The following is a 14,537-nucleotide window of genomic DNA, read 5'->3' as shown; positions in this document are numbered from 1 at the left end:
CCCACAGCCTCAGCCTGATTTTGACAAGCGGGACATGCTGGCACATCCAAAATGGCAAAATTGTGAGTAAGATGTCCTCCCTCCGAACCGCTGAGCTCGCATCGTTCACGAACATTAAAACTGACTTCGGAAATCTTCCAGCTCCACATACAGAGCAGGAATCGTATGATTGCTATTTCCTGGTACAGCTCCTGTGCCAGATAACTTACTCAGCTATAGAGCATTGATGAGCAATTATAGGCTTTTCGCTTGACGCAGCCTTCTCCAAACACATAACCTTATATACATATTTCCCAGGCTTGCCATCAGATACTCAGAACACACTCATTCTAATTGAAGTCATTCAAACGGAAATAAAACCTCCATACACAGTGTAATAGAAGTTGTAATTTTAACGTTAGACATTTCCTTTTTGCTTTACAGGAAAGCAGTGCTAAAAAGCTTAGATGTTTTGAACAAAAACACTTGCATTTGTATAGGGTTACATTTCTTTCTTTTTTTCTTTTTTACAATAGAATAGAAAGTATGCATGCCGGAAATATTTGTCTGCTGCTTTTTCTTTATTTCATGTCTGATGCACCACACCTATTGCGGGCCCTTGAACTCATTCTTACGTTGGCAAGGGAGCGTTTGTCAGCACTGGCTAAAATGACCACTCAACTCTTGAAAAAGCAGAGTTAAGGTGCATTCAGGAGGACAGTCTTTCCCGAATTACTCCATATGCCCATTTTTTGGCAGTGCTGCTTTGCTTATTTGCCAGCCATTCTTGTGCCTTCCTGCGTACTGGCAAACATGCTGGAAGGCGAAGTTGGACTTTGAGTTATGGGCAGGGAAGGGGGACTTTATTTGCTTTGTGTTTTAATGCAAACATATGTAATCCACCCTTCCCAAATCAATACAGGAACCAAAACATAGCTATCCTTCTTTAGTGAGTTCAGGCTGGGCTGCACTGGAACACGTGACTGCATCCTTCAGCATACTCCTCAAATGTCCTGATTTTCCCAGGACATCCCAGACTTGCAGAAGCAATCCTGGCTTCTGATTGGATCCCAAGCTGGTGCTTGCAGTGACTTATACGATACCAGCTGACTTGTATGAGAGCATGGCACCAAAAGACGTGCCTATGATGTATCCCAGATGAACAAGTCACAGAGAAAGATGAAACGAGCACAGGGCTGCTATCAGATTTGGGGATTACTCCTTCTTGGGTGTCAGACTTGGGTAAAATTCAACATCGAACCCAATGTGACTTGCAGGAAGCCACCAGGTAAGTCCAGTTGCTGTAGTGACAGGAAGGAACAGAGCAAAGCAGTGCTGAAGTTACAGGACAAAGGGTAGGGGAGACCTTCCTGCCATCCACAACAATCGCATGCCCGTTCTCCTCTGGTTGTTTGGTGGTGCCAACTAAGCACCCCCTCCCCTATTTTTTTCTTGTTTGTTTCAGCTGGACAATTTTAGGAAGGAAAACCCTCAAGTGTCTTTCTCATTAACAGTCAAGATTCTAAAAGATATAGACAGAACACGATCACCTCCAATATTTCCTTACGTATCTGCAGACACAGCTAGCTCAATGCAGTCTCTGGAAGCTGAGGCTTGGGTACTGTGCTCCACGATGGGAGGGCACTATTTGCTCCTTCACCTCAGGTAAGAAAACAACATGCGGCTACTCCTGCTTCCCAAGCCGTTTTAGCCAGACCATGGCTCTCTCATAGCCTTCTAAACACTGCACCTCAGGGAGTCATCACAAAAAAATGGGGCAGTTCACACCCCTTGTCCTTTTTAAATTCAAGCACAGGAGCTCAGGGTTCCTAGACATTGAATATATATTCCTGGGGAAACTCAGGCCTGGGAGGCTATATGTGTCCTTGCAGCCCTCTCTCTGGCTCTTGAAAGTCCTCCCAGGCCACTCCCCCTCTCTCCAGGCCACACCCCCACACACCCTAGGCCATACCCTCTTTGATTATTTTTGCCTTGAACTCTGATAACGCCTGCACAGAGGATAGAGAGGGGTGTGTGAGAGAGTCGGTGTAGAAATTCGCCCACTTTTGCTTCTGCCCACCACAGGTGTGTGGCCCTCAGAAGGTTGCCGAGAAAGGGAATATGGCCCTTGAGTTGGCAAAGTCTGTAGGAGGAGGATGGTGCATCTTGCAGTGCCAAAGTGCTGGGTTCAAGAAGGAAAAACAAGCACGACCAGACACCATCTTTAGATCAGGAACTTTGTGATCACTATATCAAACACGACAGTTAAGGGTCCTCTCCTTCAGCATAACAGCTTTGAATGAAACTTTCACACAATCAAGCTTAAAGAGAAACAGAGCAGTCCTCTTTGGGTGACCATGCATAGGTGTGCAGGAGGCCAAGGGTTTGCACCTGAGGACTTCCGACAACATTCCTGTGTTTAGCAGCCCTCCTCTCATGACCCTGAAGGCTGGAAGTGTGTGGTGGAGCCAGCATACCCAAGGACACCGAAGTGTGGTTGGTGTGGATATTTTTTTACTATTACCTGGTTAGGTTGAATTCTTTACGTGGTGGATGCAGAGGAATTGGGGGGGGTATCACCAAGGGAAGAAGGCTCAGAGCCCAGGGAGTGGTGGTAGGATGATGATCAGAGGGAGAAGAGAGAGAAGATGTGTCAAAAACTGAAGAGCTAACAGGGTTTAGTGAGCTGGGAGAGTCTGTGGCAGAGAGAAGTCCAGAATCAGAGGCACAAGCCAGTTCTGCAGAATGCACAAAAAGTATATAATTCTGACAAAAGAGACACAAAACTTTTGATTCCTGAGTAAACAGGGAGGGAGGCCAAGAGGCAGAGATGAGCCAGGCTGGTGAAGAGTCATTGGTGTCTCCCCCTGCTGCTGCGACAAACTCCCCTCTCCCCCTTGTCTCCCAGAACCAGAAGAGGCATGAAAAGGGCGGAGCAGTGATAGTGTGATGGCCTGGGATTTGGACTCGGAGGCTGAACCTGAGGGATCCCAGCCTGCACAGGATTCCCCGCCTCCAGAACCAGCTGAGCCGGGGCTGGGGCTTGAGCCTGAAGGGTCCTCACCTGTGCTGGATCCTCAGGTGCAGGCACCAGCTGAGTCTGCTCTTGCTCCTGAGGTGATGGAGGACCCATTGCCTGCAGGTGCTCCACTCTCAGCCCTGTCAGGGGAAGAGGAGGTTGCCTCTGGGTCCGGTAACCCTCCAGCCTTTCATGAGCTGCAGAGGCTCAGGGCAGAGAGGCGGAGGGAATTAAGTTCCCACAGGAGGAGTGCTCGCCTCTAGGCCAGGAGAGGCGAGTCACCTGTGGACCGGGGCCGCCCTATGCCTCGGGGCAGATAAAAGCCAGCCAGCCCAGTCCCAGGTTGCGGGAGCAACATTGTTGGTAGCCAGTTCCTGCCTGCACCCTGTCCTGCTCTTCTGCCAGAGCTCCTGACCTCACCCGACTCCCTGCCTTGGACCCAGCTTCAGCTTTGACGGACAGCCTCCATACCGCACCCTCGACCTTGGACTGGACTCGGACCTCGCCGCATGGTTAACCCTCGGGACCAGCACAGATAGGCTGCATGCAGATGCAGTATCTGATTGCTTGGGGAAAGCCCTGGTGAGAAGGAAACTTATCGACAGCTGTCGGGAGGAGGGTACTTTCATGTGGACCTATTGGAGATGAGCCACTGTGCTCATTAGGCCTGACACTCAGCCAAGTTCTGCGAATATGTGCTTTTGCTAATAGTTAACTCCAGCTCTGAACATGTGATTTACTGCTGGATCGCTCTTTGGCAGGTGGGCTCATATGGGGACATAGGAAGCTGCTTTATACTTAGTCAAACTAGTATAGCTCAGAGTTGTCCACACTGACTGAAGAAGAAGAGTTTGGATTTGATATCTCGCTTTTCACTCCCTTTAAGGAGTCTCAAAGCAGCTAACATTCTCCTTTCCCTTCCTCCCCCACAACAAACACTCTGTGAGGTGAGTGGGGCTGAGAGACTTCAGAGAAGTGTGACTAGCCCAAGGTCACCCAGCAGCTGCATGTGGAGGAGCGGAGACGCGAACCTGGTTCCCCAGATTACGAGACTACCGCTCTTAACCACTACACTACACTGGCTCTCACCACTGACTGGTGGCGACTCTCCAAGTTTTCAGGGAGGAGGCATTCCCAGTCCCACCTGGAGATACTGGGGATTGAACCTGCTACTTCTGAATGCAAAGCTATGGTTCTTTCTCGAAAGTAAACCAGCTTTAATTCTATCATAAAAGCTACCTGGGTGCTCCACTCCCCCCAGAATAATCTCTCCCTCCCTCCCTCCCCACACACCCATTCAGGAAAGCCTTTGATGTGTTTGTTGCTTATAGCATTCTTTGCTATGCTAACATTTTCTTTGTTGCCTGCTCAAAGCATGTTTTCTCTCAAAGACAAATGACATGTTGTTTTCTAAATGTCAAGCCAGCCCATAAGATAGCTGAGCCTCACAATATTGTACTGAGTTGCTGGGGTGTGTGTGTGTGTTAAGCTGTACGCCTGAGTCCCTTCTAATTCCTGTATCTAGCAAGGAATCATTTGTTGGAATAGCCAGGCCAGCTTCTTGGTAATGGCCCCCTAAGTATGGGTTGTTAGCATGACAAAGGAAATGGCTCTGCGCTAGGGGGCAATGCGTGGGCCTCCCTCCCTCAACTGACTGGTACTTAGAAGGAGCTGGGCTAGAAGCAGGCTGCAGGGAGAAGCCTGAGAGGGAGAGACATGCTTCATTTCTGCTTGAATCCAAGGCTGAGGCCATGGGAGAAGCAAGTCCTTATGCTGTGAGCCCCTCCATCATAGGCTCAGGTTGTAGATATGTGTAAATATAACATACATCACAAAGACACCACAGTTTCATTCCGAGGAACCCAAACCCTGGGTAAGTGCCTGGAACCCCTGGAATCTTGCACCACTCTGAAATTGTGGTGGTGTGCAAGAATATGTTAGAAGCTTTTAAAAAGAAATGGGACTGTCATGGTGGATAAAAGGAGTAAAGCATTTTTTTTCTGTAAGGGAGCGTCCCTGGAAATGACACAAATGAGCGATATCACAATATGCGTAGCCAGGAGCTATATAGCTGAGTCAGCTTTATAGTTGTGGTATGAATAAGAAATTACGCCAGAATATCTGCTCTGGAAACAGTAAAACGTGATGGTTTGTTCTGTTCTTCAGACGTTGTACCAGTAATTTTTTTCATACATCAAATTTGTAAAGTAAGCTTTAAGATGTTATATGCATCTTAACAGGTGCTGCCTAACACGTGTCCGTCACCACAAGGTTGATGACAACATTGCAACAGCTATTGCTAAGAAATGTATAGGTAACATGACCAGAAGGGAAATGCCAAGAGTCAAAGAGCAAGAGATCATTCTATGATTTGAGCCTTCAAGAGGAATGGTTTACACCAATGGTAGTGAATGTGGTGCCCTCCATATGTTTCTGAAGTAGTTTCCATCATCCCTGGCTCATGAGTTCACAAGGGTATAAATATTTCCTAGGTCATGATTTCTGCAGTTGGCATAATTTGGTGGAATACTCTGTGGAACAGAAATCCCACCTTGGCCAAGCTGCTGCTGCTGCTGCTGCTGCTGCTGCTGCTGCTGCTGCTTCTTCTTCTTCTTCTTCTTCTTCTTCTTCTTCTTCTTCTTCTTCTTCTTCTTCTCCTCCTCCTCCTCCTCCTCCTCCTCCTCCTCCTCCTCCTCCTCCTCGGATCTCAGGCTGGGATGAACAACAACAACAAAAAACCCTCTTTGTCAAGTGAGTTCTGAGGTTTACTTACTCCCATACAGGGGTGCCAACTTGAATAAAATATGGGGGGGGGGCAGGTAAGGCCCACCCAGCATAATCAATCACATAACACAGTTAAATGTTTTATTGAGAGGGGCAAAGTCTCCTTGGCCCCTGGGAATTGACTCCTATGCTTCCATACTGGCCAGAGTGACCAGACTGACCAGACGAGAATGGCTAACTGGTAAGCCTGTCTGTCAAAAGCTCACCATTCCCACTGAGCCATGAATGGGAAAAGCTGGTGAAGTTAAATATTTAAGCCTAGGCCCATCTGCCCCTGTGTCTACAGACAAGAAGAGACCAGTAGCATTTCTTGAGGGGAGCAATGTGGCAGGCACCATCTATTCATGGGAATGAATGACAATAACATTTCAAAGGACAAACAATCCCTGTTTCTTACATGCCCCCTCCGTAGGATAGCACCTAGACTAGGGTGTAAAATATCTGCTGTGTGGTGATTGTCAGCTCATTCTGGATATAAAATGTGGTTAGAATAATGCCTCTGTTGGTACACATGCCAGTAGCCGCATCGTTGCTCTCCTGTTCAACCTCAGAGCTGACATATGTCAGAGGAACAGCTACTGTTCTGTCTCTGACTAATAGGAAAGTGGTTCCTGGGGGAGCAGTTAAAGACAAAACCAAACCCTGTAAGGCCAATAATAGTCTTGTTCACAGATACCTTATCTTTTCGGATCCCATTAACATTTTGTCACATCTCCCCACATGATCACAACACAAGCCCCACCTCCTGACCCCTCCTGACCCAAAGCATCTTTCCTTGTCTGCAAAGGCTTTTCTGTGGGATTGTGCCTCCCAGCTCCCATGCCCAGAAAACTGCATGGCTGGGATCCATGATCTACCTACAAGATATGTCGCTTCTGGGAGTGTCACGTTCTTGGAGCACACAAAGTGTATTGCATTGTACTATGGAAAATACAAAGCCTTTCTGCGAGGAGTGCAGAATGGTCTCCAGAATCTAGCCTTCAGAAAGTCTCATTTGAATAACAGCAAGCTTCTATCCCTTATTGGCTGGAAAAAATAGGCTTGAAAGATCCCCAGCTGAAATCTCAAAAGCTGGTGGCGTGTATGTCAAGAGGTTATCCATGTGGCCTCAGTAAAATGTATAGCTCTTTCTCCCCTTCCTTGCTACGAAAACCAGAACCAATTGTGCAAGGTAACAAAATACCTGGGGCAGTCTCATATTTTGAGCTAGAACTGAAGAAAGGCTTGGTTTACTCTCTGTGCCGAATCCAAACCCCTAATGGGGGAGTGCTGATGCTATGAGTCTTTCCATGTTATGCTTTGCCTCTCTCTATGTCTTATATCAAAGACCACACTGTCTCCATCAACCTCCATTCCAAGGAAGCCAAACCTGAGGCACGCACTGGCACCCCTGAAATCTTACTGCTTGGAGACTGTGGTATGTGCAGAAATCATCAATAAAAATTGTTCAGTATAAGGGATCTTTGAAAATGTAGCTTTAATACAATGGGTCTGGGAATTCAGGTTGATAAGATCTGTATTTTTTAAAAAATAAAATCCTTGTGTTAATCATAACAGCCCCATGAAGTAAATCACAAATATTCAGACTTGACTGCTAACATTTTGGTGTAAAAATGAAGTAATGCTGCCAGTTTCCTGAAGACTTTTCTTCTGGAGAAAAAGCAGGGAAATTTAAAATAAAAATAATTGGACATTTGACCTGTTTTTTAACAAGCAACATACCGTACTTCCCACACCAAACTATTGTTGTTGTTGTTGTTAAAAATATTAAAGATTTCTTAGTTTACAAAAATAGGTGCACTGTCTCTTTTTTCAAGTTGTCTTTTCTACAGATCAGTTTCATTTGTTGTGAGACATTAGTGTTGCATACAGTATTAGGTTGGGAATAAAAGAGGGGGGAAGAGGGGGAGGTTGGGGTGGGGTGGTAATGGTACATCAAACTATTATTAGCATTTTAATTTTTTTATATTGCATTCTCCATTTAAATCTCTCTTACCTTGAGACTTTACTGTATTCCTAAGGGGTCTGATGTATTTATAAAGCACCAAAGCTCAGGGTTTGAGCCCATGCAGGAGGTCCCAGGTTCACCCCTTACCCTCTCCTGGAAGGTTTGCTTGAGGACCACATCCCTTGAGGACCACATCCAGTGGTCCAGACAAAACTGCTTTAGATGGACCAACGGTCTGACTTTGTATAAGAAGCCTTCTATAAATAACTACATTTCACATTGTTACAGCTTCATCCTAAGCATAAGGGTGATTTCTGAACCCTTTCTGTGAGGGTATGCCGCTCTCAATTTTCATATTATCTCCTGCTGAAATAACAAGTGACTCTTTGCACTGAGCAAAAATAACCAAGAAGAGGGATCAGTCAAGACATGAACTGCCTCTCTGGATTTTTTTTAAAAAAACTAAACTAAACTGAAACAACAATTATTGCTAATAATAATTAGATGTAGGAAATATGTTGCTTGTCAAAATAACAGGTCAAATCTCCAATTACCCTTTTAAAAAAATTCACTGCTGGTTCTTAAGAAGAAGCCTTCTGAAAACTGACAATGTTACTTCATTTTTACACCAAAATCTTAACAGCCGAATGTGGATATTCATTATTTAGTTCATAGGGCTGTTGTGGGGATTAATATAAGGATTCTATACTAACAATTAAAAACATTGCCTTTTAAAGAATCCTTTCAAATATAATTAGCAGTAATGTCGTATAGGGCCAAGGTATGCTTTTGATGACTAGTCTCACGTAGGCAAGCTTCTATCCTGTCATCTAATAAATTTGATAGAATCAAAACTTTGCTGTCGACATGCCTTGCCTGTCTCTCTTCCCCTCTTTCCCTGTCTTTGAGCTTCTGTTTTCTCTGCTGTCCCTTCTTATTTCTTAAGACACTTCTTAGCTGCCGGTTAGATGTTAGTGCCAAGTGACATGCACAGCCTTAAAAACAAATAATTTATTCTGAAGGTTGGCCATTCTGTCGCATGTTGTGTTGGGCGGATGCTGAATTGGAGATGTTCTTTCCCGTGACGTCGCCACCATTCAGTTATCTTTTAGAACGGGAATACAAATGATGCTTAGCCTCTTCTTAAAGCGTCCATTCCTCCTCCTCCTCCTTAGACAAAAATGGAGAAACTTTTGTGTTGTAGCTTCTGCTTGCTCATTATCCAGGGGTGGTGTTTGGGGCCATAAATGGCACTTTCATCTTTCTCCTGACAGCCACATCTGAAGTAAGCAAGAGATCTAACTGGTCTCCTGCTAGCTGCCATTCCCACTCATGTTTCTATGGAGAGAGATGTCAGTCCGGGTAAAGCTGGCTCCTGAGCAGTGCAGGAGTCCATAAAAAAGGTTAAGAAAGACACACACCCCAAATGCCTCCGCTGGTGGGCAGGTTCCTCCTTTGTTCTTTTTCTGTCCAAAGGAGAGCTTTCTGGGTGTTTTGATTATGAAAGGTACGTGCTGTGCTGGAAAGCTGAGTCGATCTCAAGCAACATCTTGAAAAGGAAGATGAGCAGAAAGCTGGTAAGTTTGCTTTTGTGCCCCTTTGCTTTGGTGGGGGCAGGTCTCCCAGGACCATGCTACACGTAACTTTGCCTTTAACTGCAGAATAGTTGGGTTTTTTTGTTTTTTTTTGTTATTGTACAAATGGCCAGCAAAGAAGCAGACTCTCCAAGTGTCCCTATTTTCCAGGGACAGTCCCAGATTTATGTACAGAAGCTGTCCCAGTTTCTGATTTGATCCTGGAACGTCCCACTTTTCTTTAGGATGTTCCTAATTTAATCAGAGAATTGTTGGGGAGTGAAATATACTCGGAGTCCTGCAGTGATTTCATGCTCTTTATTGCAGCTTGTAAAACAGTGATTAAATTTTTCCCCAAACCTCAGGTTTTCTTTACATTATTTACACAATGAGTCCCGTCTGATTGGCTGATTCTGCTTCCCTCCTGGAGCCTGATTGGTCTTCTCCTGCAAGCCAATCAGTTGTTGCATTCTAAGATCTTACCAGCCTAATAGGCTGATTAACTTCCTCCTGGAGCCTGATTGGTTTTCTCCTGCAAGCCAATCAGTTGTTGCATTCTAGGATCCTACCTGCCTATTGTTCTAGGATCCAAGCTTAGTACATAACAGGCAGTATGGAGTTATGTGACCCCCGAGCCAAGGAGATAAGTAACTATACAATCTTCCTATAATTAAGGGCTCAGCTAGGCAAGTCTTCAGAATTATTATTATTATTTTATTTATTCATTGTTATTTTAAAAATTTGTATACAAATTTGTATTTATTGAAACTGTATACTTCACCTGATGATCACAGAGCAATTTGCAACATAAAGACACCACATGAGAACACAAAATATATAATAAAACAAGTACAAAACACACCAATAACTCATCACCCACAAAAGCCATAGAATGTCCAGTCAGCCAAAGGCCTGGCTAAAGATGTTTTTGTCTGTTGCCTAAAGATATGTAACAAAGACTTCTGGCAAGCCTCCCGAGGAAGAACATTCCACAAAAGGGGAGCCACATTCTCGTGTTGCCACTTTCTGGGCCCCCTGTGCAGTGGGCACATGAAGAATGGCCTCAGAGGATGATCACAGGGTCTGGGTCAGTTCATATGGGGAGAGGTAGTCCATTAGTGCTGGGAAAACTCAGGAGGCATCCTAACTCAGTAACTATACCCAACTCTTTGGTCAAAGGCTGTGGGGTTTTTTTTAACTAGCCTTCTCAGGGTCTACTAGCCTGCATTTGTATCCTGCCTGTAAAGTAGAAGGTTTCCTCATCTCTATGGGCTTCCCTGGAAAACAGAAGTTACTCCCCTCTTCAAATAGAAAATACAGAGCATGTGCTTCTCCAGCGCCTATATTATAGAGACATCCGTATTAGCCTCATCTCCCCACTACTCCGTAAGTACCCAGGACGCACAGGACAATTCTATACAGTGGACGCTCGGGTTGTGAATGTGATCCATGCAGGAAGCTTGTTCTCAACCTGCAGTGTCTGCAACCCCGCAGCACCACGTCTGTGCACGTGCGGGTCGTGATTTGGCGCTTCTGCGCAAGCGCCGAAACCCGGAAGTAACCTGTTGCGGTACTTCTGGGTTCAGTGCGGTGCGCAACTTGAAATTGCACAACTTGAAGCGTCTGTTACCTGAGGTATATAAAAGTAGCAGGGAGGTACAGTCATATCAAACATGCTACAACATACAATGTTGCCAGGTTCTGCATAGCAGCCTTCAAAATTCATCGGTTGATGACCTGCGCCACAAACTAGATTTAATGAATACTCATATCAGAGTGCTTTGTAAATTTCTTTGTAAATTGATAGTCATAACCTTTTATATACGAACCTTTTATGCTCTTCCTTATTCGTTTAATGCTCCTAACCCTTCTTTTAGATTATTTTAGCTTCTTTTAGTTTCTTATAGTCTTTTACATATACCTTCTGTTTTAATAACATTAGATTTCCAAAATGTTTTATAGATTTTAAATGATTGTACCTCACCCTATTTATGCTGAACCGTAATAAAGATGTGATTGATACTCCCCTCTTAGCAGCTAGTAATTTTGTTTGTTTGCTCTGCAGACAAGTAACCTTTGTGGGCTTTTTTCTAAGGCTGAAGAAAGGTCAGCTCTAATGGTGTTCATTGCTTAAAACCAAGCAACTCTTGCCCTGGCTTACCCCCAGGAGTAGGGCACAAATGCCGCCCCGGGCACCCAAGCAGCTAGCTACGCTGCTGTGGGTCCCCTTGGGTATGTAAGTTCAATGCATTTGGTAAGGAAAGTTTCAGGGAGGGAGAGGAACCTGATGCAGGCAGAGCTGGTGAATTCTCTTCCCACAGCAGCGGTTTCAGCTTGCAGCCACCTGAGCTGTTCTGCTTACCTTGGACAATGCAGGTAAGATATGGGAGTGTTTCATTGTAGGAGCTCCGTCCCTCCCTGGTTTTAGGAGGAAGCCTGAAATGCCATAATACTAGAATGTGGGGTTGCCCAGTAAGTAGGAAGGACCTCTTCCTGAAACCTCGGCTGCCAATCACAGTAACGGTAAAAGGACCCCCAGACAGTTAAGTCTGGCTTCTGTCCTGGTGTCCCGTTGTGCCAGAAGCGGTTTAGTCCCGCTGGCCACATGACCCGGAAAGCTGTCTGTGAACAAACACCAGCTCCCTCGGCCTGAAGTGAGATGAGCTTTTGACTGGACTTAACCATCTAGGGGTTCTTTACCTTTACTACTACTCATAGGCGCCGACTCCATGGGGCTTGAGGGGGCCCGAGCCCCCTCAAAAATTCGTTTGGGGGGGCTCTGCCCCCCCAATAATCTCCGGCGCCCCTCCAGCAGAGCGCCATCGCCGCCCCTCCCCCAGCCCAAAATGCACAGGGCAGGGACGCGGACTTATAAAAAATATTGGGGGGGCCCGGGAAAGCTCATGAATAATAAATAAGCTCATGAATATGCAAATAAAGTGGCGCCGCCTCCTCATGAGCGAATAGGGGAGAGCGTGCTGCTCCTATTAATCAGCTCCGAAGGTGGAGCTTTTGCTCGGGAGGGAGGGCAGGAGGCATGCAGCCCGACCCTGTGCATTTTGGGCTGGGGGAGGGGCGGCGATGGCGCTCTGCTGGAGGGGCGCCGGAGATTATTGGGGGGGCGGAGCCCCCCCAAACTAATTTTTGAGGGGGCTGGGCCCCCTCAAGCCCCATGGAGTTGGCGCCTATGGCACAGGGTCGGGCTGCATGCCTCCTGCCCTCCCTCCCGAGCAAAAGCTCCACCTTCGGAGCTGATTAATAGGAGCAGCACGCTCTCCCCTATTCGCTCACGAGGAGGCGGCGCCACTTTATTTGCATATTCATGAGCTTATTTATTATTCATGAGCTTTCCCGTGCCGCCCCCCCCAATATTTTTTATAAGTCCGCGTCCCTGCTGCTACTACTACTACTACTACTAATATTTCATCCTGTGAGTGATTAGTGGTTAAAAGTGATACACAGCCTAAGTCAGATTTGCAAATCTGATCTCATTGTTTTCCGTTATTAGGCACCGTTAGAGCTTATCTAACAAATGATACATTCTATTTTCATTTGGCGCAGAAGACTCATTACAAGAAGACACAGTCTCTGTCCTGAGGATTTGATATGCTGCTGGGTTAGTTAGCCCAAACTCATTGTCATTCACTCTGAAGCAAAAGATATTGTTATCTTACATAGAAGTTTTGCCATCTGATTATTTATTTTATTTCTGGAGTCGCCTTTTAAAAGGTCAGTTCCCATGTGAACAGAGATTTGTGGGGCTTTAAAAATGTCTATAGATTTTACAAACGTGCCTCATGAGTGGATAAGAAGCAAATGTGCATAGGTAGTTCTAGTACAAGTCAGCAATAGTCCCTGAAAAGCACTTGCACACACAAAGGCCAATTCTTGCCAGCCAGAAACCTCCTAGCGACCTTCCCAGTAAACTCTCAACTCAAAGGTTATTTTCATTACTCTCTCCCAGTGTCATACTGCAAAAACTACACCCTCTGCTTCTACCTAGGCACATATTCCAGTAGCTTGGAGTAGCCTTGTGCAATCAAAAACAGTAATTCAGACTTAACAGCCCATTAGGTGACAGGCTATATGCAAAAACCTAGCTGCAGATGGCCATTTAATATAACCAAAAAGCAGGGGCATTGCTAGGTACTTAAGGGAGATGGGACTAGGCATGGGGGATAAATTCAGCTCAGCTTGCATTTAAAGGCAAATCTACCTAATTGCAAGGGTGCTGTAGGTTAAACCGCAGAGCCTAGGACTTGCCGATCAGAAGGTCGGCGGTTCAAATCCCCGCGACGGGGTGAGCTCCCATTGCTCGGTCCCTGCTACTGCCAACCTATCAGTTCAAAAGCACGTCAAAGTGCAAGTAGATAAATAGGTACCGCTCCGGTGGGAAGGTAAACAGCGTTTCCGTGCGCTGCTCTGGTTCGCCAGAAGCGGCTTAGTCATGCTGGCCACATGACCCGGAAGCTGTACGCCGGCTCCCTCGGCCAATAAAGCAAGATGAACGCCGTAACCCCAGAGTTGTCCGCGACTGGACCTAATGGTTGGGGCCCTTTACCTTTTACCCAATTGCAATTTCCAAATTTCATGCTAAGAAATGAAACACAGCTTTCCTTCAAAATCTGCTCTTCTCTGAATGCAATGTCTCCAGTCAAGAGAGACACCGAAATTGCCAGTCTCCCACCCCTACTTGAGACACAGCCCCCCCAGGTCTTTCTCTCTGGCCCTTGAGACTCTCCCCAGGCCAAATCCCCTCCCCAGTCACACCCCGCTCTTCCCAGGCCATGCCGCAGCTTACCAGCTCTGCTTTGCATCTTGATGTGTTGGTTTCGCCTGGCTGGAATGTCCTCTGAAAATGCCTCTTGCTTGCCTGGATGAAAGATAAAGAGGGGTGTGTGAAGGAACTAGCTTATGGTATAAAGGTAAAATTTACATACATGGCTCTGGCCAGTTTTGCCTGTGGCCCTGCCCATCACTAGTACATCACTCCTGGAAGGTTGGCCAGAAGGGGATGTGGCCCTTACACTGAACAAGGTTTGACCTCCTTCCCCCATTTTATAGTATCCATGGGCTTGTTTACCTACTCACCCAGCCCAATGATTCTCATTGTATAGTGAAGGTGCATCCTGCCTCTGCTCCACATGGAGGTTGCATAAAAGTGGCCTCTTGTTTGTAAGAGAGACGTTGTTTGGAGTATTGGTCACAATGTATAGATGGATATTCTTTCAGA

The 14,537-nt window shown here is 46.0% G+C and overlaps 2 long non-coding RNA genes across 4 annotated transcripts in view; both read right to left on the bottom strand.

Annotated features, from left to right (window-relative positions):
- The window catches only part of LOC310708491, a 63,070-nt gene that overhangs the window by 3,584 nt on the left and 44,949 nt on the right, over positions 1 to 14,537 (bottom strand). For 2 of the 3 annotated variants that reach the window (XR_014527038.1, XR_014527039.1), the window contains one exon: positions 14,106 to 14,177. This is a non-coding gene — a long non-coding RNA (uncharacterized lncRNA). Of the gene's footprint in view, positions 1 to 13,659; positions 14,178 to 14,537 lie in introns of those variants that run through there. The other variant, XR_014527040.1, reaches the window with a different exon arrangement.
- Positions 10,969 to 13,527, bottom strand: LOC310708523. Its single transcript, XR_014527084.1, has 2 exons — positions 12,715 to 13,527; positions 10,969 to 12,015 (listed from the first exon to the last, which is right to left on the bottom strand). It is a non-coding gene; the product is annotated as an uncharacterized lncRNA (long non-coding RNA).

The sequence above is a fragment of the Podarcis liolepis genome (genome assembly GCF_965112155.1).
Source record: "Podarcis liolepis genome assembly, chromosome: 6".
NCBI lineage: Eukaryota > Metazoa > Chordata > Lepidosauria > Squamata > Lacertidae > Podarcis > Podarcis liolepis.
This window is presented reverse-complemented; position numbering and strand designations above follow the sequence as displayed.